Raw genomic sequence first — 27411 nt, 5'->3', positions numbered from 1 at the left:
GTTATAATATCAGTTACAATGTAAAGCCCCGTTGGCTGAATTTTCTGTTGTCTGGAAACCGATGTGATGCCTCGTGCGAATGTCGGTATAGAAAAATGTTAAATAAATAAATAAATAAATAAATAACACCTTCACTATAGAAAACTGAAGTTTTAAGTTATATTTTTTTTTTGTTAACATTTCTTTATTCAGTTTTCATAAAAGGTACAACCTTACATGGAATAAGAGTTACATTGACAAGATATTTTTTTAATAGGCAGCTCAACTGCCTTCCTCCTGCTCTTTGAAGTTAGCTGCCGTGTAGGGCAATGTGGCCAAATGGCATATGAATAATAATTCATATGTGTATTCAGTATGAAACCCTTTACCTAAAAGAGATTCCAGGTTTTTAGCACAGGGGAATTAAATAATGTGGCATGCAGCTAATGACAGAAGTTAATATAACATTTTTGTCTTCAGGTTTCACTGCTGTAAAACCAAATTTCTAAAATTACAATACCGTTTCTGATCTAATTTGATATCAGTGTGTGATATCATTAGTGAATCTCGTGTCAATCTGCTTACCCTATTTTCATACACACATCCTTCTCTTCTTAGATAAGTTATTCTAAGGTTCAACACTGAATTACGTACAAACATAAGATTTTCCATATTGGATCTGAACAAAGGTCCATCATGCCCAGTATCCTGTTTCCAGCAATTGCCATCTTAATCTGTCTTCACTTCCTTTTTCTAGTCACACTGTCGAACTACCCCCTGATTAAATATGGATTAATTTCTTTTTAGATTAGATAAACCAGCTTTGTCTTTATTTGCTATCATTTAATATGTTACTATGTATTCAATCTTAATCCAGGAGTTTTTATTTAGTCAAATTTATATACCGACTTTCAAATTCATATCAAGTCGGTTTGAAAACAAAACATGATTCACCTTTTTAAAAACTATTTAAACAACAAATTTAATGTATGGTGAAACAATAAACAAAAACCTCCTAATTTTCACCAATATTGCATAGTCAGTATTACCAAACACAGCAGGAGGAATATATATTTATGATCTAATAAAGACATATACAATTTGCTGGTGTTGCGTCTGTCAGTCGCAGACTGCCTTACCTCTTTTCTACCCTTTTCCTCCTCCTTGAGCAAGATGGCTGCCTCCGGTGCCAAGTGCCGAAACCCTTGGCGTCTCCAATTCAGCATGGGCGTCCCAGTCTGCCATGCCCCTTCCTGTGGCCTCCTAGGGCGTGCGCGCACATGTTGCCTACTCCTATGTACACATTATGGCGGGAATCTCGGGGGCGTCCCCACCGCTTGACGTCAATACCACAGGGTATTTAAGCTCCGCTATGCTTCCTACTTTGAGTTAGCAAAGACTTCGGTTTAGCTACTCTGACCGCTCTAAGCTGCTTGCTTAGAAGCCTCGCTACCCTCCGGGGAATCTCGCCCCTGACGAAGTTCTAGGCACCCGCTCCTCGGGGGCCTATTGCTTCCAACTACCCTTCAGGGTTTCTACTAACTTGACAGAGAGATTTCTTCTGTTTTCTATGATGACCCCTCCCAGTTGGCTTGGTTTCTTACTGACAAGATGGATCAGTCTGGTCCCTCCGATATAGCTCCACCTTAGTACACCAGTAATCCTTCGTTCTATTTTAGTTTTATGGCCAATTATCTGTTGATAATTTTCTTTGTAATATAAAGTTTGGCCTTGAGTTTTGGTATTGTATTCCCCACATTTGAGGACTAAAGTTGGAATTGATTGACTGGAATATATTTTTAGTTTCTTTCTACTTACTTAGAGGGTCATTTTTCAAATCATGTTAGGGCCCAAATGCCCACGATAAAGCCATAACGCATGTGATAAATAAAGCATTGTGAGATGAGTATGCAAATTTTAAAAATTTAGTCAAGTGGGAGGAGTTTTGGAGGAGTTTGGTTGGAGTAAATGAAAATGAGGGGTGCTTAACGTTTCATTAGCATAATGTACGCTTTTGTGGGATTTAATGCCAGAAATAACTATACCTTTTTTCCTGGCTTTATGCTGTACATTATGGCTGAAATAGGAATTGCGATACATATTTGGAAAATTATCCTAACCACGTCTCTTTTTGCACATCAGGCGCTATTTTTCGCAATTTTATAGCAAAATGATAAATCTAGGGGTTAATTTTTTTTTTTTCCTTTCTCAATTCCTGATTATGTCTACAAGAGTTTGTCTTGATATATGCTGATTAAAATAAAGAAAAATAAATAAACATTTGTTAGACAGAAGCAGGAATAAGGTAAGGTAAAAGTTGCTGTTTCTTGTCTTTAGGAAAAAAGTTACATGAAAAACAATATAACAATGTTTCAAAACAAATTCAGCCAAAGATAGAAAAATAAATCTGTTCATTTTCCATGTTTCTTTTATCTCTATAAATATTTTAGTGATTCCAGAACTACTGATGAGAAATTGATGCATTTAGGTGGTAATTTTCAAAAGTATTTACACGCTTAAAACTGGGTTTTACATGTGTAAATATGCTTTACCCATGTAAGTGGGCTTTTGAAAATTGCTGCAATATATGTCATTGAATTGTCAGTAGGATTTAGACATGTAAGAGTACTTTACACTTATAAATGTATTTTTAAAATTGCTATGATAGTTTGTTATATTTACACGTGAGGTTATGTTAAATGTGACATGAGGCTATGGGCCGGATTTTAAGATTTAGGAGTGGGTGTAGATTTGTGTGCACAACCCGGCGCGCACAAATCTACGCCTGATTTTATAACATGCATGCGCATGTTTATAAAATCCGGGGTCGGCGCGCACAAGGTGGTGCACACTTGTGCACCTTGTGCACACCGAGCTGCGCAGCCTTCCTCTGTTCCCTCCGAGGCTACTCCGAGGCTGCTTCGAAATCGCACCGAGCCACTCAGCCTTCCTCTGTTCCCTCCGAGGCCGCTCCGAAATCGGAGAGGCCTTGGAGGGAACTTTCCTTCTGCCCCCCCCCCCCACCTTCCCCTCCCTTCCCCTCCCTAACCCCCCTTACCTTTAACTTAGAAGTTGCGCCTGCCTTGAGGAGGTGTAAGTTGCGTGCACTGTTGACGGCCTACCCGGCCCCGCTCCCTTTGTCAAGCCCCGGGACATACGCATGTCCCAGGGCTTGCGCATGTCGCCGGGCTTATGCAAAATAGTCTCGGCGCGCGCAGGCGGGGTTTTAAAGGGTTATGTGCGTATATTACTCTCGTAACCCTTTTAAAATCCTCTCCTATGAGTTTTTACACACAAAGCTTGAAAATGTTCCAAACAACTGATTTTTCATTTTCCAATTCCCAAATCATTTATAGCCAGTGATCTTGTAACAGAAGAACTGCTACAAAGATACTGTATATACAATATTTCAAGAAAACAGATGTTAACATCTGGGAGGATCAGACCACTAACCGAGGCCAGTGGCACAACAAGATTATCCTATCAGCAATCTCCTTCGAGATGAAGCATTTTGCATCTGAAACAGAAAAGGTACAGTGGAAGAAGGGGAAAGAAAGAAACCCCAGTCATTGCATAGGGGGTTAATCTCCACTATGGAATGACCTGTAATTTTGCACAAAGACCTGTCTCTCAAGGTCTGGACTCCTAAGTCATTTCAAAACTCATCAGTGAACCAAGATTATCTTGCAATTAACAAGTCAACTCTTGTGTGTCTTTATTTTGAAAGTACATTGCTCTGCCTCTTTATGAATCTTTGGTAAATGTATATTGTTGGTAAAATAGGATTATTGGCAAATCAAAACGACTTCTCCTTTTAGGTAAAATACGTCTCTCAAAGCCATTCTATTATATTATCGTTCAGTAGTTTATATCGTTCAGTGGGAGCTGTATTACATCTATTGCAGCATTTTGTGTCACATCATCAAAGGAATCAAGTTTTTCTCAATATGACAGATTGATATGTATGGTACTCTAGTGCAATCTTTTGTTATCTTGGTACTACAGCACATTCCTCATCTAACTTCTTTCTAAATCAGTCTAAAGCCAGTGCAGAAGTGAAAAAGAAACTCTTCAGTTACATCTGAATACATGGAAAACTGCTTTCAGATGCGTTTCTCAGGAAACAGAGGAGGACTGTGCTGTTGTATGCTTAAGGGGGTTGAAGGAGAGGGCAGAGAAGGAGTAGTTGGGGTAATTGTAAAATATATTTTATATAAAATCAAGCATGCCTATTACAAATATTTAAATAAAAGATTAAGAAAAGAAAACAGAAACCAACTAAAAGAACCCTTTTTCAAATTAAATAATAAGAATTTCTGTCACATTAAGGCATATCTGACATGTTACATTTATTGCTCAGTAATATTGGGCGTAATATGTCACATCAACATCCACCAGTACCAGCCAGCTGCTCTTCCAGGATTAAGTCAGAGGAACACTTTTTGGGGATTTTTTTTGGTTTGTTTTGGGTTTTTTTTCAAGAAAGTCTCAAGTCTTAGCTAGGAAAAGTCCTTTGTATTTCTTCTCCAGCATTAGCAAGGTCTAGTGGAAAATTCAAATCCCTCAAAATCACCATAAATGAAAAGTGCGAGAAGAATATATTGACTTCATTATTTTCAGCAGCTGGCAAGCTGCAATGAGTTTTGTCAGCTCCATTTATTTTAATATCAAGCTGGGCTAGCTCAATGTTTTAAAATAGGCCGTCTTGGGGACATATTTTGATATGTAAAATATTTTCAGGCAGCTAAGTAATGAAAGATTAAAACCCCAGTATAAGGTCACCTAAGTCTGCCTTTCCCAAGGAGAGCGTTCAGAGGTTAAAGTCCCTACCAAACTGAATGCACGTGGGAATGTAGCTGCATGCTAGTGACATCAAAAAACTGTAGAAAGAAAGAAAAGAAGTAGAAAGTGCAAAACTATGTGAAGCACGACAAGGTAAAATAGATCACATCCCTTATCTGCAACCATGTCCTGCTAGCTAGGGAATCCATTAAGGATGATTACTAAAAACCTTCCCCTTTTATAGAGAATTTGGCAAATCCAGACATGAGTAGAAATGATAAGTTCAAAAGTGTTTGTTTTTTGTCGTTTAGTTACAGCCATAATTATGAGGTTAGTTTGCTTCTGTTTACAAATAAAGATGTTTACAACATAAAATGTAATCCACAAGAAAATTCTATGCTCTGCTATTTTGTGTGTAATGCCATTGAGGAAAGAAGGTTGTGGGATCCTGGTGCTAAATTATAAGATAATGACTGACTTCCACCTCCCATTCATTAATATCGATATGGAGCTTGTTTCAGAAAGATCTAGTACTGTTGTGGAACTAATGAACTAGTGGCTAGCAATAATCAACATAGCCTAATGAGCAACAGATTCTTGCAAGCTGATTTTACTTGTTTTTCTCTAGATTAGAAGTAAACTTGATATAAAAAATGTTTTATACAATTTTGATACAGTAGTACTTCATATAAAATTGATTTTCTAATAAGTGAAGAAGCAATTTGACAACACTATTTGTGAAAGGATAAGGAATTGACAGAGAAGAAATGAGTTGGTCTGTGAAGGCATGTATGATGTGCTGTACATTTTGTACAAGGTAATTCAGGAGAAGGAAATCTGAAACATAAGACAAAAGTAGCCCTAGGTAAAGCAGTGCAGGAGGACACGCAGGGCTATTCAGTAAGAATCCCTAGAAAAGTGCTGAATGGTTGGGCTCCACCCTATCCTTCCTCAGAAAAGGACTTCTACCCAGGGAAGAGAAAGGAAAAAGAATGAAATACTAGTCCTGAGCAATTGCTCTGCTGAAATCAAGGACAAAAATAAATAGGAAGAAACCGTGAACCATGTGGAGTTTTTTCCTGGTTTAAATTGCTAGCTTCAGGCTGCCCTAGGGTTTGGTTCTTGTGTTCTTTCTGTTTAAATCAGTGAAAAAAGAGAAAGAGAAGCAAAAGAACCACAATAAAAGAAAAAGAAAAAAAACAGCGATACACCTACAAAGAAGACAAACATATGATTGTAAAATGGTCAAATGGAAAAGGGCTAATATTGATAATAAAAATATAAATTACTATAAATGATTATGATACAAATAATATAAAATATCATAATAATAAATACAGAAAATTATTACAATGTGTGCCTCACATAGGTATTACTGCAAAGTGCATTAACTTTTTGCACTAATACCTACATAATTGCATTTTACTACCTGCAAAGTGCTCATTTCACTACTGGAGGGAGGAAGATGGAGAGAGAAAGGGAGAAAGACTATCTACAAGGCACTTGTAGTGGTTAACTATTTATATCTCTATAGGAGGCCCACTTAGTAAATCGAGATTAGATTTAGGTAGTAGTGTAGGGGTTAGGGGCCACTTTTACATGCAGAGTGAGACATATGAATAGAACAGTATATTCTTGTGAAGATTTGATATCCTTCTGAGTGAGGAAACTCACACAACGATGAGATTTGTACACTGTTCTACCAACCTAACTTGATGGACTCTACCTGGGGTAAAATCATGCTAGGGTGAGAGAACAGTGTACAAATCTCATCCTTCAATTCTAAACTCTTCCATCGTTATTCTCCCATAACTTCAGTGAATCACTGAAACCCACTACTTCACGATAAGAACATAAGAAATTGCCATGCTGGATCAGACCAAGGGTCCATCAATCCCAGCATCCTGTTTCCAACAGAAGCCAAACCAGGCCACAAGAACCTGGCAATTACCCAAACACCAAGAAGATCCCATGCTACTAATACAATTATTAGCAGTGGCTATTCCCTAAGTAAACTCAATTAATAGCAGTTAATGGACTTCTCCTCCAAGAACTTATCCAAACCTTTTTGAACCCAGCTACACTAACTGCACTAACCACATCCTATGGCAACAAATTCCAGAGCTTAATTGTACTTTGAGTGAAAAAGAATTTTCTCCGATTAGTTTTAAATGTGCTACTTGCTAACTTCATGGAATGCCCCCTAGTCCTTCTATTATCTGAAACTGTAAATAACTGATTCACATCTACTCATTCAAGATCTCTCATGATCTAAAGACCTCTATCATATCCCCTATCAGCCGTCTATTCTCCAAGCTGAACAGCCCAACCTCTTCAGCTTCCCTTTATCATTTTGGTTGAACAGACCTAACCTCGTCAGCCTTTCCTTTATCATTTTGGTTGCTCTTCTCTGTACCTTCTCCATCACAACTATATCTTTTTGAGATGCGGCAACCAGAATTGTACACAGTATTCAAGGTGAGGTCTCACCATGGAGGCGATACAGAGGCATTATTACATTTTCCATTTTAAACCATTCCCTTCCTAATAATTCCTAACACTCTGTTTGCTTTTTTTTTGACTGCTGCAGCACACTGAGCCGATGATTTTATCCAGTATGATGCCTAGAACTTTTTCCTGGGTGGTAGTTCCTAATATGGAGCTTAACATCGTGTAACTACAGCAAGGGTTATTTTTCCTTATGTGCAACACCTTGCACTTGTCCACATTAAATTTCATCTGCCATTTGGATGCCCAATTTTTCAGTCTTGCAAGGCCCTCCTGTAATGTATTACAATCCGCTTGTGATTTAACTACTCTGAATAATTTTGTATCATCAGCAAATTTGATAACCTCACTCATCGTATTCCTTTCCAGATCATTTATATATATATTGAAAAGCACAGGTCCAAGTATAGATCCCTGAGGCACTCCACTGTTTACCCTTTTCCACTGAGAAAATTGACCATTTAATCCTACTCTCTGTTTTCCTGTCTTTTAACTAGTTTGTAATCCATGAAAATACATCGCTCCCTATCCCATTTCCTTTTTTAGTTTTCTTAGAAGCCTCTCCTGAGGGACTTGTCAAATGCCTTCTGAAAATCCAAATACACTACATCTACCGGTTTCACCTTTGTCCACATGTTTATTAACCTCTTCAAAAAATTAGAGCAGATTTGTTAGGCAAGACTTTCCCTTGGGTAAATCCATGTTGACTGTGTTCCAGTAAACCATGTCTTTCTATATGCTCTAACAATTTGACCTTTAGAATAGTTTCCCGCAATTTTTCCCCGGCACTGATGTCAGACTCACTGGTCTATAGTTGCCCGGATCACCCCTGGAGCCCTTTTTAAAATATTGGGGGTTACATTGGCCACCCTCCAGTCTTCAGGTACAATAGATGATTTTAATGATAGGCTACAAATTTTAACTAATAGATCAGAAATTTCATTTTTTAGTTCCTTAGTACCCTAGAATGCATACCATCCAGTCTAGGTGATTTGCTACTCTTTAAGTTTGTCAATTTGACCTACTACATCTTCCAGGTTCACAGTGATTTGTTTAGTTCGTCTGACTCAATCACCCTTGAAAGCCATTCTCTTGGAACTGGTATCTCCCCAACATCCTCATTAGTAAACACGGAAGCAAGAATGCATTTAGTCTTTCTGCAATGGCCTTATCTTCCTCAGAGCCCCTTTAACCCCTCGGTCATCTAATGGTCCAACCAACTCACAGGTTTCTTTCTTCGGATATATTTTTAAAAGTTTTTCTTATGAGTTTTTTGCCTCTATGGCCAACTTCATTTCAAATTCTCTCTTCACCTGTCTTATCAATCTTTTACACTTAACTTGACAATGCTTATGTTTTATCCTATTTTCTTCAGATGGATCCTTCTTCCAATTTTTGAAGGGTGTTTTTTTGGCTAAAATAGCCTCTTTCGCCTCACCTTTTAACCATGACGTTAATCGTTTTGCCTTCCTTCCACCTTTCTTTATGCGCGGAATACATCTGGACTGCGCTTCTAATATTGTATTTTTAAACAATGTCCTTGCTTGTTGAACACTTTTAACCTTTGCAGCTGCACCGTTCAGTTTTTTTCTATTTTCCTCATTTTATCAAAGTTTCCCTTTTGAAAGTTTAGTGTTAGAGCTGTAGATTTACTTATTGCCCCCCTTCCAGTTATTTTACTTTAAATTTGATCATGTTATGATCACTATTGCCAAGTGGCCCCACCACCATTACCTCTCTCACGAAATCCTGCATCCCACTAAGAATTAAATCTAAAATAGCTCCCTCTCTTGTTGGTTCCTGAACCAATTGCTCCATGAAGCAGTCATTTATTACATCCAGGGACTTTATGTCTCTAACAAGTCCTGATGTTAGATTTTCCCAGTCAATACTGGAGTAATTGAAATCTCCCATAATTATTGCACTGCCAAATTGGTTAGCTTACCTGATTTCTCTTAGCATTTCATCATCTGTCTGATCATTTTGTCCAGTGGACTGTAGTATACTTCTATCACTATACTCTTACCCAACACACATGGGATTTCTATTCATATAGATTCTACTGCACATTTAGTTTCTTGAATGATCTTTATCCTATTAGACTCTATACCCTCCCGGACATAAAGTGCCACACCCCCACCAAGTTGATCCTCCCTATCATTGTGATATAATTTGTACCCTGAGATAGCACTGTCCCATTGGTTATCCTCCTTCCACCAAGTCTCTGTGATGCCAATTATGTCAATCTCATCATTTACTGCTATACGCTCTAACTCTCCCATCTTACTTCTTAGACTTCTGGCATTGGCATACAGACATTTCAAAGTGTGTTTTTTGTTTGTATTAATAACTTGCTTTTCAGTTGTTAGGGATAATTTGGAAATCATTAGCTTCGGTGATTTTTTACATATAGGCACATGGGCTAAGTTTTCTGTTATTGGAACCTCTCTGTTGTGATGCCCTAATTCTCCTGTTTCATTAGTACATTGCTCCGAACCATGCACTGCTGAGTGACTGTCGGCTTCCCCCCTTGTCCTACTTCTTCTCCTTTTTACTCTATATCAACTGAATTCCCTAGAGAATAACCATGTCTTCCGTTTTTTTTTTAAGTCAGATAATTTAGTTCCCTTCAGAAATCCAGTGGCAATGTATTCCTGAAAAAAGGCCCAAAATAACAGAATGCGTTTTCTCTAGTAGAAGGAAGCTTCACCACAGAAAGAATTGGCAAAGACAATAAAACTTGTTCAAATGAATGAAGTAAGCTAGAAGGAATAATCATTTATACTCTAACAGTAATGCAAATGAGAAATCAAATGAAGACTATTAAATGTTCCCCATACAACAGCATTAATCTATAGGGGTGTGCATTCATTTGCAATGAAATAGGAAATAAAGACGTTATTTCCTATTTTGTTGCGGTTCGGGGGCCTGATGAACTGATAGGAAAACCCACGAAGTTTCATGTGGTTTTCTTATCATTTCTTGGGGGGGAGAAAGGGCACTTAAAAAAAAACAACAATCCAAACCCACCCCAACCCTTCAAATGCAATTACCTACAACCCCCCACCCTCCTGAATCCCCCCAAAACTTGCCAAAAGTCCCTGGAGGTCCAGCGGGGGTCCCTGGAGCAATCTCCCCCTCTCGGGTCGTTGACTGCCACTAATTAAAATGGTGCCATGGCCCTTTGCCCTTACCATGTGACAGGGGCTATCAGTGCCATTGGCCGTCCTCTGTCACATGGTAGGAGCAATGGATGGCCAGTGCCATCTTAAAAAATGGCGCAGGACATCCATTGCTCCTACCATGAGACAGGGGCCAATCAATGGCACCAGTAGTCCCTGTCACATGGTAAGGGCAAAGAGCCACTGGTGCCATTTTGATTACTGGCAGCCAAAGGCCCAAGAGGGGGAGATTGTTCCCAGGACCCCCGCTAGACCACCAGGTATTTTCGGCAAGTTTTGGGGGGTCTGGAGGGTGGGGGGTTGTAGGTGATTGAATTTGAAGGGTTGGGGTGAGGTGTTTTTTTTTTTCAGGGCAGCCGAAAAAAATCAGCCCGAACCGCGGGAAAATGAAATTTCCCGTGGCAGGCCGATAACCTTTTGGTTCGGCCAAAGCACATCTCTATTAATCTATTTATTTTCTAGTCATTTATTTATTTTATTTATAGTCCACTTTTTCGGCACGTCAAAGCGGATTACATTCAGGTACTATAGGTATTTACCTATCCCCAGGCCTTTTAGAGTTCACCCTGAACCCCAACCGAATCTCCCATCCAAAAACTGCAGACAGTAGAAAATGTCTGATTTCACTTGTGAGTCAATGAACAGTTGTGAAAGTGCATGAATAAGTTTGGTAGTTTATTATTTATTTATTTGCAAACATTTGATTTTCCACTTTATGTCAGGTTTGGTCTCAAAGCAGATTACAGAAATTAAGATTTAGACAGGCATAAAATGGTTAAATATAGTCAACACTGAGTGCCATTGTATGGTATAAGGATCAAGTGTGGGAACAACTTTAATATTCCCAATAAGCCAGCTAGGGAAGGGCCTGGTTGAATATGCACGCCTTGGCTTTTTTCTGGAGAGTAAGATAGTTTGGTTATTGGGAAATTGAAAAGGAGCCTCATTCCAGATCTTGGGAGCATAGTAACTGAAGGCCATTAGTCATGAGCAGTTCAATTTGGCAGAAGTTAGGGGTGGGCAGAAAAGAAGGTTTTGTTGTGAGGATTGGAGCAGTCTAGCTGGAGTGTAGAAGGCAAGGAGATGGGTGAGATACTCCAAGGCCTATTTGATCACACATTTAAAGATGAAGCAGAGGGTTTTGAATTTTAATCCTGGTTTCAATTCATAGCTAATGTAGTCTGTAGAAGATGGGTGTTATATGATCTGATGATTTGGCCTTTACCAGGATTCTGGCCCCCGTGATTTGCATGAGTTGTAGTTGTTTCAGTAAGATCTGGGAGATACCATTCTTACAAAATAGTAACTAACATGCATGCTTTTAAACTCTGCTCCAGAGCACCCTAGACCTCTCCCTTTTCCTCCCATAAAATCTACATGTGAAACCAAAATTACATGAGTACTTGGGACATTTATAAAAAAGAATATACACATCCGCATGTTATTTACATGTGTATATGCTATTTTTACAAATGGAATCCCTTTGAAAATTCCCTCCTTAGAAAGTAGTTATTTTTCGAAATAAGAAAATTTAATTTGAGATCTTTTCAATCCTGAGAGTTTAGATGATCATGATCTAAGATTTATATGGAAATGCCAAATCACCAGAAATTTGACCTTTGAATTACAATATTAATTAGATGTTTACTGGTTCTGTTTCACATGCTAATTCATCAGAAATTCTCTTCTGCTCATGCTCATGACTTTTCAGTCAGCAGTAATGAGCATGCTCAGGCTGATTTCCTCTGACATTTTAGGACAGTTTTCATTGGGGAAGTTTGGACTGATTCTGGTTTGTTGATGAGATCAAATCTGTATTACTCTGTACACCTGTCATTGGCTATCATGGCGCTTTGCTATGACAGTATCTTTTAATGTGATGTGTGCCTCTCTGTGGCATGCTGGTGTGGTATCTGCTGTGTTTTCCTGTCTTCTTTATAGGATTTGGTCCCGTTTTCCCAGAGTTCATCCTCTCTCATTCTGTCCTTGTGTTTGCAATGATTTTTTTTCCTTTCTTTGCTTTGAGCATGGTCATCTACAGGATGCATGGAAAATATGTTCTGTTGCTATAATTTATGAGCAATGTGTGTGGGTCTGATTAGGGTTCACAGTATGACACTATACTGAGTGAAAAACAGCTCAGCAGTCTCTGAGGTGTGGCCTTGTCAAGGGGGAGGTGCATATATATATCATAACGCTTGTCTTCTTCTCTCCCTATGTTTTGTCTTTTCTCTTATGATTCCTACTTTTGCCTTCTTGGTTCATGGTTTTTTTTTTGTGTAACTGTTGCACTCCTGTTTGGATTTCTTTACATATCTCTTTTCTCCTAACTATAGCCTCCCCAAAAGGATAGTGTCCTGCATTTCAGACATGCTACCAATGGATGCTCTGGAAGTGAAGGTATAGTTATATGTACTGCCTTTTGTCCTACTTTGCACCTGCTGCTTTCTTTGTTGTCTGTTAAGCATCTTGACTAGTGTCCCTTTTTCTCTCTTTTAGACTCATCTAGATATGCTGATGCTCCAGGATCATGATGAACCAGGCCCCAGAGGCCAGGGCTGGAGTCAAACCTCTCACCTCTACAGAAAAGGCACTAGGATATCTTCTCTGGGCCCTTCTGAATACATATTTGAGTGTTTCAAACAAGGGAGTTCTATCCTTAGGCAAGGTGAGAAGGCTGCTTCAGGTGGTATAATTTGGGGTGGGGGGCATAAAATACCCCCTCAAAATACACCTCTGTTGGCCTCCTCATCTGGCTGTAGACATGATTATTTAAGTGCCTGCAGGGTTCCGAAGAGAGGCCAAGAGGCGCCATGAGAAACCCATCCTACTATGGCAAACAGAAGCCCTGTGGGGCCACAGTGAGCCCCATCCCCCCACAGCTGAAGAGAGCCCCATGGTAGCCACAGTGGACCCTATCCTGCCATGGACAAAGAGAGGCTCAGTGGGGCTGCGGCAGACCCTATCCCACCATGGCCAAAGAAGGCCTGGCAGGACCACAGCAGATGCAATCTCGGCATGGTCCAAAGAGATACTGGCAGGGCTATAAAAGACTATACCACCATGGCTAAAGAGAAGTCCGGAGGGCCACAGTGGAGTCTATCCCAATGCAGCCAAAGAGAAGACCCATGGGACCACAGGAGACCCAATCCCATGATGGCCCGATGGGTGGCCTGGTGGATCCACAGTGGATCCCATCTCATTATGACCCAAAGGGAGGCCCCATGGGGCCATGGTGGACCCCACTCTGCCATGTGTGAAAATAAGCCCTGTAAGCCTCCATAGACCCCCTCCTGCAGTGACCAAAAAAGAGGGGGGAGGCTTTGAGAGAGAGTGGTATGTTTGTATATGTGTATGTTTGTGTATGAGAGAGTGAAAGCCTGTGTGTGTGTGTGAGATAGTGATAGGATATGTGTGAGAGAGCCGTATACATATGTATATCTGAGAGAGAAGGGGGGTATATGTGTTTAAAAAAGGATTGGATAAGTTCTTGGAGGAGAAGTCCATTACCTGATATTAAGTTCACTTAGAGAATAGCCACTGCCATTAGCAATAGTTACATGGAATAGACTTAGTTTTTGGGTACTTGCCAGGTTCTTATGGCCTGGATTGGCCACTGTTGTAAACAGGATGCTGGGCTTGATGGACCCTTGGTCTGACCCAGTATGGCATTTTCTTATGTTCTTATGTGTAAAAGCCTGTGTGCATGTATAAGTGTGTGTGTGAGAGAGGATGTCAGTAAGAGACAATATGTATGTGTCTGAATATGTATGTGAGCATGTGTATGTGTATGTGTTTTTGTGTATGTATATAAGAGAGAGAGAGTGTGCCTCAGTGTGTGTGTGTGTGTGTGTGTGTGTGTGTGTGTGTGTGTGTGTGTGTGTGTGAAAGCATGGGGGTGTGTTTATGAGAAAGGGAATATGTGTATGTGAGAGTGAGAGAATAAAGTTTATATAACCCCCTCCCCCAATCCATGACAATCTCAGGGTAACTGGAAATCCAAGGTATGGAGAGCAGGGAACTTTTTTATTTTTATTAGTTTTAATTGTTTTATTTTATTTGATATGTCTGTTATTTTAAAATATTTATTGTTTTTTTTGAGAAATTTTTAAAAACTATTTAATGAATGATATTCTGCTCATCAGCTGTTTTGAAATATTTATTCTTATTAGTATACTTTTACTAATATGATAGATATGCTATATTTCTTGATTTTATGATTGTTTTATGAGAAGGATGGTATTTCTATTTTTCCTTTGATGCACCGCATACAGGGGTAGATTTTAAAAATTTGCGCGATCGCGTACTTTTGTTCGTGCACCAGGCGCAAACAAAAGTATGCTGGATTTTATAAGATACGCGCGTAGCTGCACGTATCTTATAAAATCCGGGGTCGGCGCACGCAAGGGGGTGCACATTTGTGCAACCTGCGCGCGCCGAGCCCAGCGCGCGCTGCCTGTTCCCTCCGAGGCCGCTCCGATTTCGGAGCGGCCTCGGAGGGAACTTTCCTTCGCCCTCTCCCCACCTTCCCCTCCCTTCCCCTACCTAACCCACCCCCCCGGCCCTATCTAAACCCCCCCCCTTACCTTTGTTGGCAGATTTATGCCTGCTAAAAGCAGATGTAAATCTGTGCACGCCAGCGGACTGCTGGCGCATCGTCACCCGACCCAGGGGCTGGTCCGGAGGCCTCGACCATGCCCCCGGGCCGGCGCCACGCCCCTGGGCCCACCCCCGAAATGCCGCGGCACGCCCCCGAAACGCTGCGTCATTTCGGGAACACCCCCGACACGCCCCCTCCCCGCCCCAATCCGCCCGAGAGTCTAGTTTCTTGCAGTTTCCAGTTCAGTTTTTGTCTGCACATTTCCATTTATGTGTCATCCCCTCTTTGGTTTAGTGCCAGAATACAGGGCCATACAGTTCCCAGGGCTAATCTCACCTCTAATTTTTCTTTCTATTGATGAACACTAATATTAGCCACTGAGATGCCAAGGTTGCATTGGTGGGGAGGAAGACAAGCCTCCGAGGGACTTAGGTCCATGCTAAGTGAGAATCAGTACACAGTCTCTCAGTCAGACTTTCTACCAGTTTATGTTCTCCAATACAGAAAGATCAGGGAGGAAAACTTGAAGTGGTGTTCACATAATAAATTTACTTTAACTCAAGAAAACTTGATCTAAAGCAAAAATAGGAAAATCATAAAATACAAAAAGGAAAAATATTTGGATACAGATGGAATTTTATTTATTTATTTAAAAGTGCTTGTATACCGTCTTTAAAACAGTGTTTAATCAAAATGGTTTACATAACTAAATAAAAAACAAACATAAATAAAGATTAAACTTAAAAGAAACATAAAATTGTAAAATTATAAAAAGCGCAAAATTACAAAAATATTCAATAAAAAATAAAAAAGTATCTAAAGCAATAATTAGTTTACATAACATAAATCAATATATATGCAATTTGTGTCTTAGTCTTTCCCTCTCCCTCTCTTACTCTGAGTCAGTGCCTCTCCTGGTGACAGGAATGACTGAAAAATCTTTTCTCCAAAAAGGAAGGTGGTGGTAAATAAACTTCTTCATGTCCAAGAATAAAGAAAAGCTTCTTCAGAAACAATTCTTACCTCTGGCAACTCCATTCCCCACTTCAAGTGAACACAGGGCAAAGTAGCACCCTATCCCAATCCCCTCAGGCAGAGGTAACAGCTCTCCTGAGCTACGAGCAGGTGAAAAAAGCATAACACTCTCAAAGGACAAAAACTCTTCTCCTCTCACAGGTGGACAGCCCCTCTTCCAGGTTTGTGAAGGCAGCTGGCAAGTAGGGCAAAGTCCTCCCGCTCTGGAACAGACTGTGGGGCCTGAATTTAGGGGATCACCAAAAACACTCCTCTTCACCCTTCAAACCTCAAGAAATAAGAAAGAATCATTGCTTCTGCTCAGCCCAGTTTTTCTAGGGGAACTTGACCAATACGAGCACCCTGGGTGGAGAAATCCCTCTCCCTAGAGCTTGTCAAGCGCAACAAGCACTAAGTGAATGAAGTAGCCCTTACATATACTTTATGGTGTCTTTATTATGCATCTGATGAGGGTCTGTCTGTGTTCTGCATGGGTGACTGAAATGAGGGATTCTGCTGGTGTGTCATTTCTGTGTACAGATCGATAGCAGCCTGGCTTGCTCTGTTTTCCTAACAGGAAGTATATTGATGTAATATTTGGAGCGTTGCCTTTTTGTAGGTAAGGTAGTTACTGTTTTGAGCGCTGAAATTTAATGCTGTTTGGGCGTTTTACTATACTGTAATTGTAATTTAGTTTACTCATGGCTTTCTAAGGGCCAAGTCCACATCGAATGCGCTTTACCATCGATTTAATTAGCATATGGGTCCCAAGTATCTATTTTGCAGGATTTTCTGGTGGCACCACAGCAGTGCATGTAAAAATAAAATGCATGTTGTGATATTTTTAACTCGGAAAGCTATGAATGTATTTCTCTTGTAAATTCTGACTGTTATTATAAATGCATAATTTTTAATTGTTTGTTGTGAAGGCTGGGGGGGTGGGGCACAAACATAAGGTTCACCTAGGGTGCCTAATATCCTTGCACTGACCTAGAGAGAACTCGCCACGCACAGACACCCACCATTCATTCACCCATCTCCTTCTTCTTGAGAGGGCAAATGCTGGGGAAACATGGGAGGAAGGTTGTAGTAGGGTTCCTGGGAGTGTGACAGGTTTGCCAGCTTTCTAGAAATGTTAACACTGGCAATCTATCTGCGTCTCCTTTAGCAACACTGACCTCTGTTTTTTACCCTTTCTGCAGCATTTCAAATCACAAAAGGGCTAGACTTGATGATTTAACCTGGGCCATGCCTTGGGGGGGGGGGGGGGGGCAGAGGGAGTGAACCACCTCATCTTTCACCTCAGACAGCAGATTGCCTTGAGCTGTTCCTGGTTTCAAAACATACTGAATAGTTGTCAACTACCCCTTTTATGTCAGTAAGTTTTTGGGATAACCTGACATTAGGCCCTGTTCACCTAGTGGAGGCCCAGACTTCTAGGACTGAATCAAGCCTCGTGTTTTTACACTAGGCTGTTCTTTCCCCACCAAAGTTGATATATTCCTGTGTTCAAGTTTTTGTTCTTATCCAAAAGTTTTATTTCCCCACTAGAGAAATATGGATGCTGTAGTTATTCAAGCTGTTTGGGAGATATTTTCTAAATTCTGCTTTTCCCTGACACAGCAGACCTGTGGCTGGTGCTCATCTAGCTGGTTGTTGGAGATGCTGTCAATAGCAGCACAGCTTTTCTTTTTATTGTATGTGAAGCTGGAAGGTCAAGACCTGGATATGTTAGCTGCATATTGCAGGAACTTGCATTGCTTTAACAGAAGGTGTTTTCACTGTTGGTTAAATGCTAATAGTAGGAAGGGATTTTCCAAATTGCTGCATTTATGACTATCAAGAGGAGGTCAAACAGAGGAGAAATGGATAACTGCAGATGCAGCAAAAATAAATCTGTGATTCTTTCAAAACCAGGTTTGATGTAAACTTGTCTGATTTTCTTTTCCTGGACTGTTGAAAAGTCAGACAAGTTTACACCAAACCCGGTTTTGAAAGAATCAAAAATTAAAATCACAATTCAAAATCTGTGAATCTCATACCACGACTGTTAAATTGTCAGATTTCCAGGATCAATGAACCTGCAGGAAAATTATAGAGAATCAAAAGGTTTGAGGGAACTTGTTTGCAGATTCAGCACAGACACTGTGAAACAGGCTGTCTCAAGACAGTGTGTGCATGGAGGAGAAGGGGGGAAGGAGAAGACAGGTTTAAAAAATACTTTTTGTACGTAGTTCATAGGTTCCTATTTTCTGGTTTTGATATTTTCCCTCAATTGCTATGACATTGCCACTGCAAGAAAAGCACCCAGGCTTTGTAGGCAGGTCCAACCAGTGACATTGATGGTACAACAGCAATTGGAGAGGATAGAACAAATGAATACAGAGAGCAAGGAGGTAAAGGGATAGTAAATGGAGGGGAAAAGAGACTGAAAATTAATATGCGATAATTGAGGTACAATAAGAACAAAATCACCAGAAAAAAAAATTATGTCTTCTCCTCAAATCCACTTAGAGGTAGATTTTAAGACCTGGGCGTACATGTGTACATGTGTGCACGCAGGCGCACGCATGCTATAAAATCGGTGGTCGGCACGCCCATTCCCTCTCTCCCCACCCCACCTTCCCTTCCCTTCCCCCTACCTTCCCCGCCCTTTCCCCCCTACCTTTTCCTTATTATTTCTTTAGTTCTAAAACTTACTTCAGCCCTGGGGTACGCACGTAGATTTAGAAAATCTACCCCATTGTGTGGTGGTGGCCAAGAAAGCAAATAGAATGATAGGGATTATTAGGAAAGGAATGAAAACTAAAACAAAGGTGTCATAATGCTTCTGCATTGCTCAATCGTGAAATTGCACTTTGAATATTGTGTGCAATTCTGGTCCTTGCATTCAACAAACATACAGTGGAATTAAAAAAAGTACATAGAAGAGCAACCAAAATAATAAAGGAGATGGATTGATTCCCCTATGAAAAAAGGTTAGAGCACTTCAGCTTATTTTATGTATTTATTTATTTATTTTTAAAATATTTATCTTCTGTCTAGAGAAAAATGGCTGAAGGGATATATGATAAAGGTCTATAAAATAATGAGTGGAGTAGAACAAACACAAATTGGTTGTTTACTCTTTCAAAAAGTACATAGACTAGTATACATGCAATGAAGTTACTAGGTAATATATTTAAGACAAATAGAAGAAAATATTTTTTTTTACTCAATGCATAATTAAACTCTGGAATTTATTACCAGGGGATGTGGTAAAAGCTGTTAGTCTAGCTGGGTTTAAAAATGGTTTGGACAGTTCTTGGGAAAAAAATCCATAAAGGTGACTTTGGGGCAATCCATTGCTTATCGCAGCATGGAATCTATCAACCTTTTGGGATCCTGACAAGTACTTGTGAACTGGATTGACCACAGTTGGAAACAGGATACTGAGCTTGATGGACTGTTGGTCTGACCCATTATGGCAAATATAATGGATTTAGCCCTAGAATAGGATTTCTACCTGGCTTGAGATCATGAGGAACAAGATAATCTCAACCTGGTTTTATCTTGTTACTTGCAGGGACTTTTAGTTCTGATTTTCTTTAGTAAATCAATGGGACAATCAGAACGGCAAACTCTGAAGATTATATTCGTGTAATCCTTGATTTATACAAACATATAAGTGCATACCCAATATACTCACTTACTCTTTCTCTTTTTATTGCTAATCTGAAACCTAAGGCTAATTCTCCATTTAGGTCTCCCAGCTGGCAGCACACAACACAGACCAGAAGGCCACAAGGGTGACCCAGCAAGCATTTTTTCATTCTCAATACTTTTTCAACTTTGACTTATCTCTCCTCATCTTGATTCATGAGACTAACCTGATTTACTTCCATGTACAGAAAGTGGTTATTTTTGGCAATGCTGATATAAATATGATGGGATGTTTGGAAGTAATAAAATACAACTTTACATTATATTCCCACATGCTTTGGCAAGCATGCTTGACTGATGTATAATAGATGGCAGTTATATACAGAGTTAGAAAAATATCAAATATTATTGTAAAATATATCACCAATGTGGAACGTCTTAATTGAGAAAAGTCAGTTTAAAAGCCATGGAAATCATCTAACACAATTTTGTTGAGGATATATGCACTTTAAGAATCTACTTTTTCTATAACACAGAAAAGAGTTTTGCCATAGGCATAACATAAGGAAGAAAACAAATGACCCAGTTTAAACTTTGTATTCAACTGAAAGTTGTCTGTATCAAGGGACTTTCCATGATCATTTAATATATCCATATTCTATATATCTATAATATTTTACTATATCTATGACAGCTTAATAAACTTAAAACATTTTGACTTTGCAGGCGAATAGCTGGAAATAGTCAGATTAAACTATTCAGCAGCCTAAAAAACATATTTCACACTGACCTGAAAAAAAAATTCAGTGCACTCTGGAGGAGAAGCTGTCATAAATGTTCCATTTATATCCGCTGTTTCACCCATGGATATGCCTACAAACACCTAATTGCCCAAATACATAATGCACCATTTTATTTTCCTTCCAGTACTCTGAGACACACATGCACAGATTTTAGCCCTCCTCCCGCCTGCTGAAAAATGCGGCCCAAGCAGGATATTAGTTATTATAAAACAATTTTGACATCTGAGGAAATACACTGGAAATTTGGCTGAAACAATCCATCTTCTTTTACTCTGTAACAAATCACCTCAAAACAATTTTAGCAATCTTCCCCTATTTTTAAACACTGACTATATTTCCCCATTTATAAGGAGCCAGTGTCACTTTTTCAGCAAGGAACTGTAATGCTCACCCTATAACATATGCACCATCTCTCTTACCGTAATCTTCTTATACTTATATTTTGATGATTACTCCATCTCTCACACTTATTCACAAAATATATATTCCCATTTGCACTCTGCATACTTTCTATATGTACGCAAGCATATCATAGTAACATTCCACTTACTGATAAACAGTGAAGAATTTAAGGATCATATGCACCCTCAATAATCTGGCTAATTCAAACACCACTATGCACACTTATTATACTGTGATACAAGAGAACAATCCCACGAACCGTTTTATAAGGCACATATAGCGTTCAAAGTCATAGACAGTGGTATAACTAACATGCATACAAAGTTCAGCATCAGTTTTATTTTCAAGCATACTTCTTTTTCAACCACCAAAAGCACTTCCAGCTATCATACTATTCATTTACTCATGCCTCACTCCAGAGTCTATAGAATTTTTGTTTAACAGAAAACACTAGACACAAGAATGAATACCAAAACTGATTTTATTCTAACGGTAAATGAACTAATTCGTGTTATAGAGTTCCCAATTGATTCATGAAACTGGGGCACATACATGATTTTGAAGATGCTTACAAACATATGGTGCAAACATACTCAGTGTGCTTCCTTGGTCAACTGCAGATGTTGGTGATGTCAAAAGAGTGACTTCACATACTAGAAAGGGATAGTGATAGAGATTCATGTACATTGTAATGAGATTGATGCTGTGTTAATCATAAAACTCAAAATGTTTGGGTTTTATGCATTCTTATGATGTACGCAGATCCAGCAAGTCATATTTTATAAGCATAGGATGAAATATCTTTTATACACTAAGGGGTAGATTTTTAAAAAAAGCGCGATCACGTACTTTTGTTTGCGCAGCAGGCGCAAACAAAAGTACGCTGGATTTTATAAGATACGCGCATAGCCGCGCGTATCCTCTCAAATCCTGGATCAGCGCGCGCAAGGCTGCCGATTTTGGGCAGCCGGCGCGCGCCGAGCCGCGCAGCCTGCCTCCGTTCCCTCCGAGGCCGCTCCGAAATCGGAGCGGCCTCGGAGGGAACTCTCTTTTGCCCTCCCCTCACCATCCCCTCCCTTCCCCCACCCCCCCTGCCCTATCTAACCCCCCTACCTTTATCCATGGATTTACGCCTCCCGGAGGCGGTTCCGGAGGGCGCGGCCACGCCCCTGAACGCCCCGGCCCAAAACCACGCCCACGGGCCCGCCCCAGAAACGCTGTGTCCCGCCCCCGACATGCCCCGACATGGTCTGCTCCGCCCCCGACACGCCCCGACACACCCCCTTCCAAAAACCCCGGGACCTACGTGCGTCCCGGGGTTCTGCGCGCGCCGGCGGCCTATGGAAAATAGGCGCGCCGGCGCGCAAGGCCCTGCTCGTGTAAATCCGGGCGGATTACACGAGCAGGGCTTTTAAAATCTGCCCGTTAGTTTAGAGTCCACTTTCTGCTTCTGTCTGGCTAACTTTAGCCAGTTATTCAGTGGCATAGACTGCAATATGGGCTGGATTTTCAAAAGGTTACGCACGCTGGACCTATTTTCAAAAGGCCCAGCATCTCGCGTAAAGCCCCAGGACGCATGTAAGTCCTGGGGCTTGCAATAAGGGACGGTCTGCGGCTGGGGCCAGAGGCCTCCGACACAGCAGCCATTTGCCGTTGTGTTAGAGGATCGCGTGCAGGCAGGCTGGATAACACAAAAGAATATCTTTTAGATATGAAAATGTTTGAAGGCCTTATTATCAGGATACAATCAATGTATATTTATTTGGTTTCACAAGCAAATTTTTAAATATCATTTCTTTATATACCTATTTATCTGCCTAGCAAAAAAGAATATGTAATACACAGCTCAAAAGTAAAACATTGTTTTGTTTTTCAGTTCATTTCTTCCCAACAAATTTAAAAGTAGATTTTAAAAGCCTTGTGTGTGCAAAAATTACCACATCTTTCCTTCAGCTGGCACATGCCACAGCTGCAAGAGTCTGGTAAACATGAGAGAGAGAGAGACTCTTTAAGAAGCGCAGTCTGATACACTACATATGGACCATTGAAAAGGGGCACTTTGATTCAGGGTGAGTTTTTAGGAGGTGGTTTGGGATTAAGGGGGGGGGGGGTGTTACAGACACAATCAGAGGTATCCATTGTAAAATTGACCTAATTAAAGAATTTTTGACCTTATAAGTGATGAAAAGGAACTGATTTGTACAATGCAGCTAGCAGACACTGCAGTGTGCAAATCAACTCCTCTTGTTAGAAGTCCATTGCGGTCATGCCAGAGTTAATGTTTGAAAATTAAAGGTGAAAGGACTGACCACAAGTGAGCTTTGAAAAATTGAAAAAGATCCCCCTGAAGCAATCTGCAACATAACATGGCTCCGTGTTGGGGAGCATTGGACAAATTGCTTAAATTAAGTAGTTTAAAAATGATTTTTTTTTTTGCTGGCTTACTTTGGTTTGGATACTGGGGAAACATTCAAAGAATTGAAGTGTTGGTTGTTTTTATCTGCAAGGGTTATAAAAATAAAATAAAAAAATCATAAATGTGGACCTATTATGTTCAACCTATGTAGCGATTTCAGTAGGTTGATTTGGTGGTGGGCCTTCATAAAAATTTGTTATAACACTACGTGGTTATACTTGTAGTATATGATATTGTTTCTATTTTTGTAAGTAGGAGATTCTCTCCATGCAGTATAAGAGTTAAATAAATACTAGATGTCAACCAATTCAGCTTTTGTGATTCTAAAGAGATGAATAAGAGAGAGATAGCAGTTAAGCGATACTTTGCTGTATTTGCTATCTATAGTACAGTATATCAATGCATTATTAAATGCTGCATTATTCTATTATAATTAGGGATTATCATTCTGAGTTAAAGAATGACTCAATCCTAGAGGTATATATTCATATGGAGACACATTATAATAACTATCATTCCCCATCTCTCTCATCTTCTCATATTTGCAGATCATTTTTATTGCATTCAAGACTAATAATCATGATTGTTGAAAATCCTTGAATTAAAAATAGATGTCAGATTTTTTTTTCTATAGATAATTGCACCGGGGCCTCATTTTCTAAAGTATCACAGGCCTGCGGTCTTTAGGAAAATGGGGTAATGAGGGGCGGGGGCCCGAAACTGGGGGGCGGTCCTGCGCTAGCCGGCAGCGATCGCACCTCCTCAGTGCGATAGCTGCCGGCGTCGCACCCGATAGCTACACCATGGGTCTCATTTTCTAATGCTAGCGCATGCCTGCGCTGCTAGCGCAAATGTGCGCTAGCATCATCAGGGCGGAGTCGGCACTGGAAGAGGAGGAGTCGGGGCATCACCGGGGCCGACCCTGCGAAGAAGGCGCAGACAGCTAAAAGGTAAGGAGCCTTTTTGCATCCTATTTCGCGCCCAATAACTACACCTTCTATGGTGGAGTTATTGGGCGCAATGCCAGCAGTGATCACACCGCGGAGGTGCAATCGCTGCCGGCTTGCGCAGGACGCCCCCCTCCCCCGTTTCGGCCCCCTGCCCCTCATTACTGCATTTTTCTAAAGAACCGCAGGCCTGCGATATTTTAGAAAATGAGGCCCCATAAAAGGTGTAGTTATTGGGCGCAAAATAGGCAGCGAAAAGGCTCCTTACCTTTTCGCTGTCTGCGCCTTCTTCGCAGGGTGGGCCCCGGTGACGCCCCGACTCCTCCTCTTCCGGGGCCAACTCCGCCCTGATGACGCTAGCGCACGTTTGCGTTAGCAGTGCAGGATTGCGCTGATAGCGCAAGCGTTAGAAAATAGGGATGTGAATCGTGTCCTCGATCGTCTTAACGATCGATTTCGGCTGGGAGGGGGAGGGAATCGTATTGTTGCCGTTTGGGGGGGTAAAATATCGTGAAAAATCGTGAAAAATCGTGAAAAATCTAAAAATCTAAAAATCTAAAAATCGCAAAACCGGCACATTAAAACCCCCTAAAACCCACCCCGACCCTTTAAATTAAATCCCCCACCCTCCCGAACCCCCCCCAAATGAGTTAAATAACCTGCGGGTCCAGCGGCGGTCCGGAACGGCAGCGGTCCGGAACGGGCTCCTGCTCCTGAATCTTGTTGTCTTCAGCCGGCGCCATTTTCCAAATGGCGCCGAAAAATGGCGGCGGCCATAGACGAACACGATTGGACGGCAGGAGGTCCTTCCGGACCCCCGCTGGACTTTTGGCAAGTCTCGTGGGGGTCAGGAGGCCCCCCACAAGCTGGCCAAAAGTTCCTGGAGGTCCAGCGGGGGTCAGGGAGCGATTTCCCGCCGCGAATCGTTTTCGTACGGAAAATGGCGCCGGCAGGAGATCGACTGCAGGAGGTCGTTCAGCGAGGGTTCCGACGCCTCGCTGAACGACCTCCTGCAGTCGATCTCCTGCCGGCGCCATTTTCCGTACGAAAACGATTCGCGGCGGGAAATCGCTCCCTGACCCCCGCTGGACCTCCAGGAACTTTTGGCCAGCTTGTGGGGGGCCTCCTGACCCCCACGAGACTTGCCAAAAGTCCAGCGGGGGTCCGGAAGGACCTCCTGCCGTCCAATCGTGTTCGTCTATGGCCGCCGCCATTTTTCGGCGCCATTTTGGAAAATGGCGCCGGCTGAAGACAACAAGATTCAGGAGCAGGAGCCCGTTCCGGACCGCTGCCGTTCCGGACCGCCGCTGGACCCGCAGGTTATTTAACTCATTTGGGGGGGGTTCGGGAGGGTGGGGGATTTAATTTAAAGGGTCGGGGGTGGGTTTTTAGGGGGTTTTAGTGTGCCGGCTCACGATTCTAACGATTTATAACGATAAATCGTTAGAATCTCTATTGTATTGTGTTCCATAACGGTTTAAGACGATATTAAAATTATCGGACGATAATTTTAATCGTCCTAAAACGATTCACATCCCTATTAGAAAATGAGGCCCCATGACTAGTAAATGCTTTGTTGAACAGTCCAGGAATCTGAGGAGACTTCTTGGCCCATGCAGAAAGAGACATGGAAAATCAATGGAAGATCATATTGCTACCATTGTTTTTGAACATCAAAATACATGTGCAACTCAGCAGGACTGTGGTTATCATTAGGAAAAATTTCCTGCTACTATCAATTATTTTCCCTTTCTGTGGATTATGAAAAAAAATAGAAAAAGGAAAAGATGAAACTTAATGTGTCCATTACAAGAAACTGAATAATAGTTTCACTATATTAATATCAGTCCACATGAAGGACCTGTCAGACAATCAGGTAAAGTGGAGGTTATTGAATAGTAGCCATATACTGTTTGACGTTAAAAGAGTTCATGAAAGCATAGGCAAGGAAAGGCATCAGATTTCACATGTGTTTCCCTTTAATTAAACAAAGGTAAGAGTTCAGTTTCTACGGCAGTTGTTTATGAAGGGAAGATTAAAAGATATTGTACACTACAGGGCTGATTTCTGAACTGCTTCCAGTATTCCAAAACTCATTCCAAATCCTCAAAATAAAATCTTTCCCCTGGGGATTGTAATATCTGCCATTCAGATCTCTCACATCCTACCCAACTGTTTCCTTACTGTGGCCTCAGTTTTCCTCATTGTCCTAAGTTTATCTGAACTCTGATTTAATCAGTTGTAACACATTCATCAACAGGGACTAGTGCCACTTTTTTTGTCTTAAGACTATCACCAAGTTTGCTAAATGCAATTTGCCAATTTGCAGTTTTAAAAGCTGCAACATAGCTAGCCTTGCCCTTTTTTTCCCCTCTGGCTTGTTGTCTGTAATTTGCCTTTATTTTTACTTTGCATTGTTTTGAAGATCAAGAAGATAGAACTTTTACTTCTGGGCTTGGGAGTTCAGAAGTTTGAGAAACAACTATGGAATCCAGGCTTGCTTAATAGCTAAGCCTACACAGTCTTGAAGGATTCACAAAAATTCAGGTCTCTTGCTAAGAATCCAAAACATATTTTCTCTGTGATTTTCCTTATGTTTCTCTCCCTCGATCTATCTGCAGCAAGATAGTCTAGGGTAAATGAAGACATTAGGGATGTGAATCGTTTTAGGACGATTAAAATTATCGTCCGATAATTTTAATATTGTCTTAAACCGTTATGGAACACAATACAATACAGATTCTAACGATTTATCATTATAAATCGTTAGAATCGTGAGCCGGCACAATAAAACCCCCTAAAACCCACCCCCGACCCTTTAAATTAAATCCCCCACCCTCCCGAACCCCCCCCCAATAACTTAAATAACCTGCGGGTCCAGCGGCGGTCCGGAACGGCAGCGGTCCGGAACGGGCTCCTGCTCCTGAATCTTGTCGTCTTCAGCCGGCGCCATTTTCCAAAATGGCGCCGAAAAATGGCGGCGGCCATAGACGAAAAAGATTGGACGGCAGGAGGTCCTTCCGGACCCCCGCTGGACTTTTGGCAAGTCTCGTGGGGGTCAGGAGGCCCCCCACAAGCTGGGAAAAGTTCCTGGAGGTCCAGCGGGGGTCAGGGAGCGATTTCCCGCCGCGAATCG

Source organism: Rhinatrema bivittatum, chromosome 7, assembly GCF_901001135.1.
Source record: "Rhinatrema bivittatum chromosome 7, aRhiBiv1.1, whole genome shotgun sequence".
Lineage (NCBI taxonomy): Eukaryota > Metazoa > Chordata > Amphibia > Gymnophiona > Rhinatrematidae > Rhinatrema > Rhinatrema bivittatum.
This window is presented reverse-complemented; position numbering follows the sequence as displayed.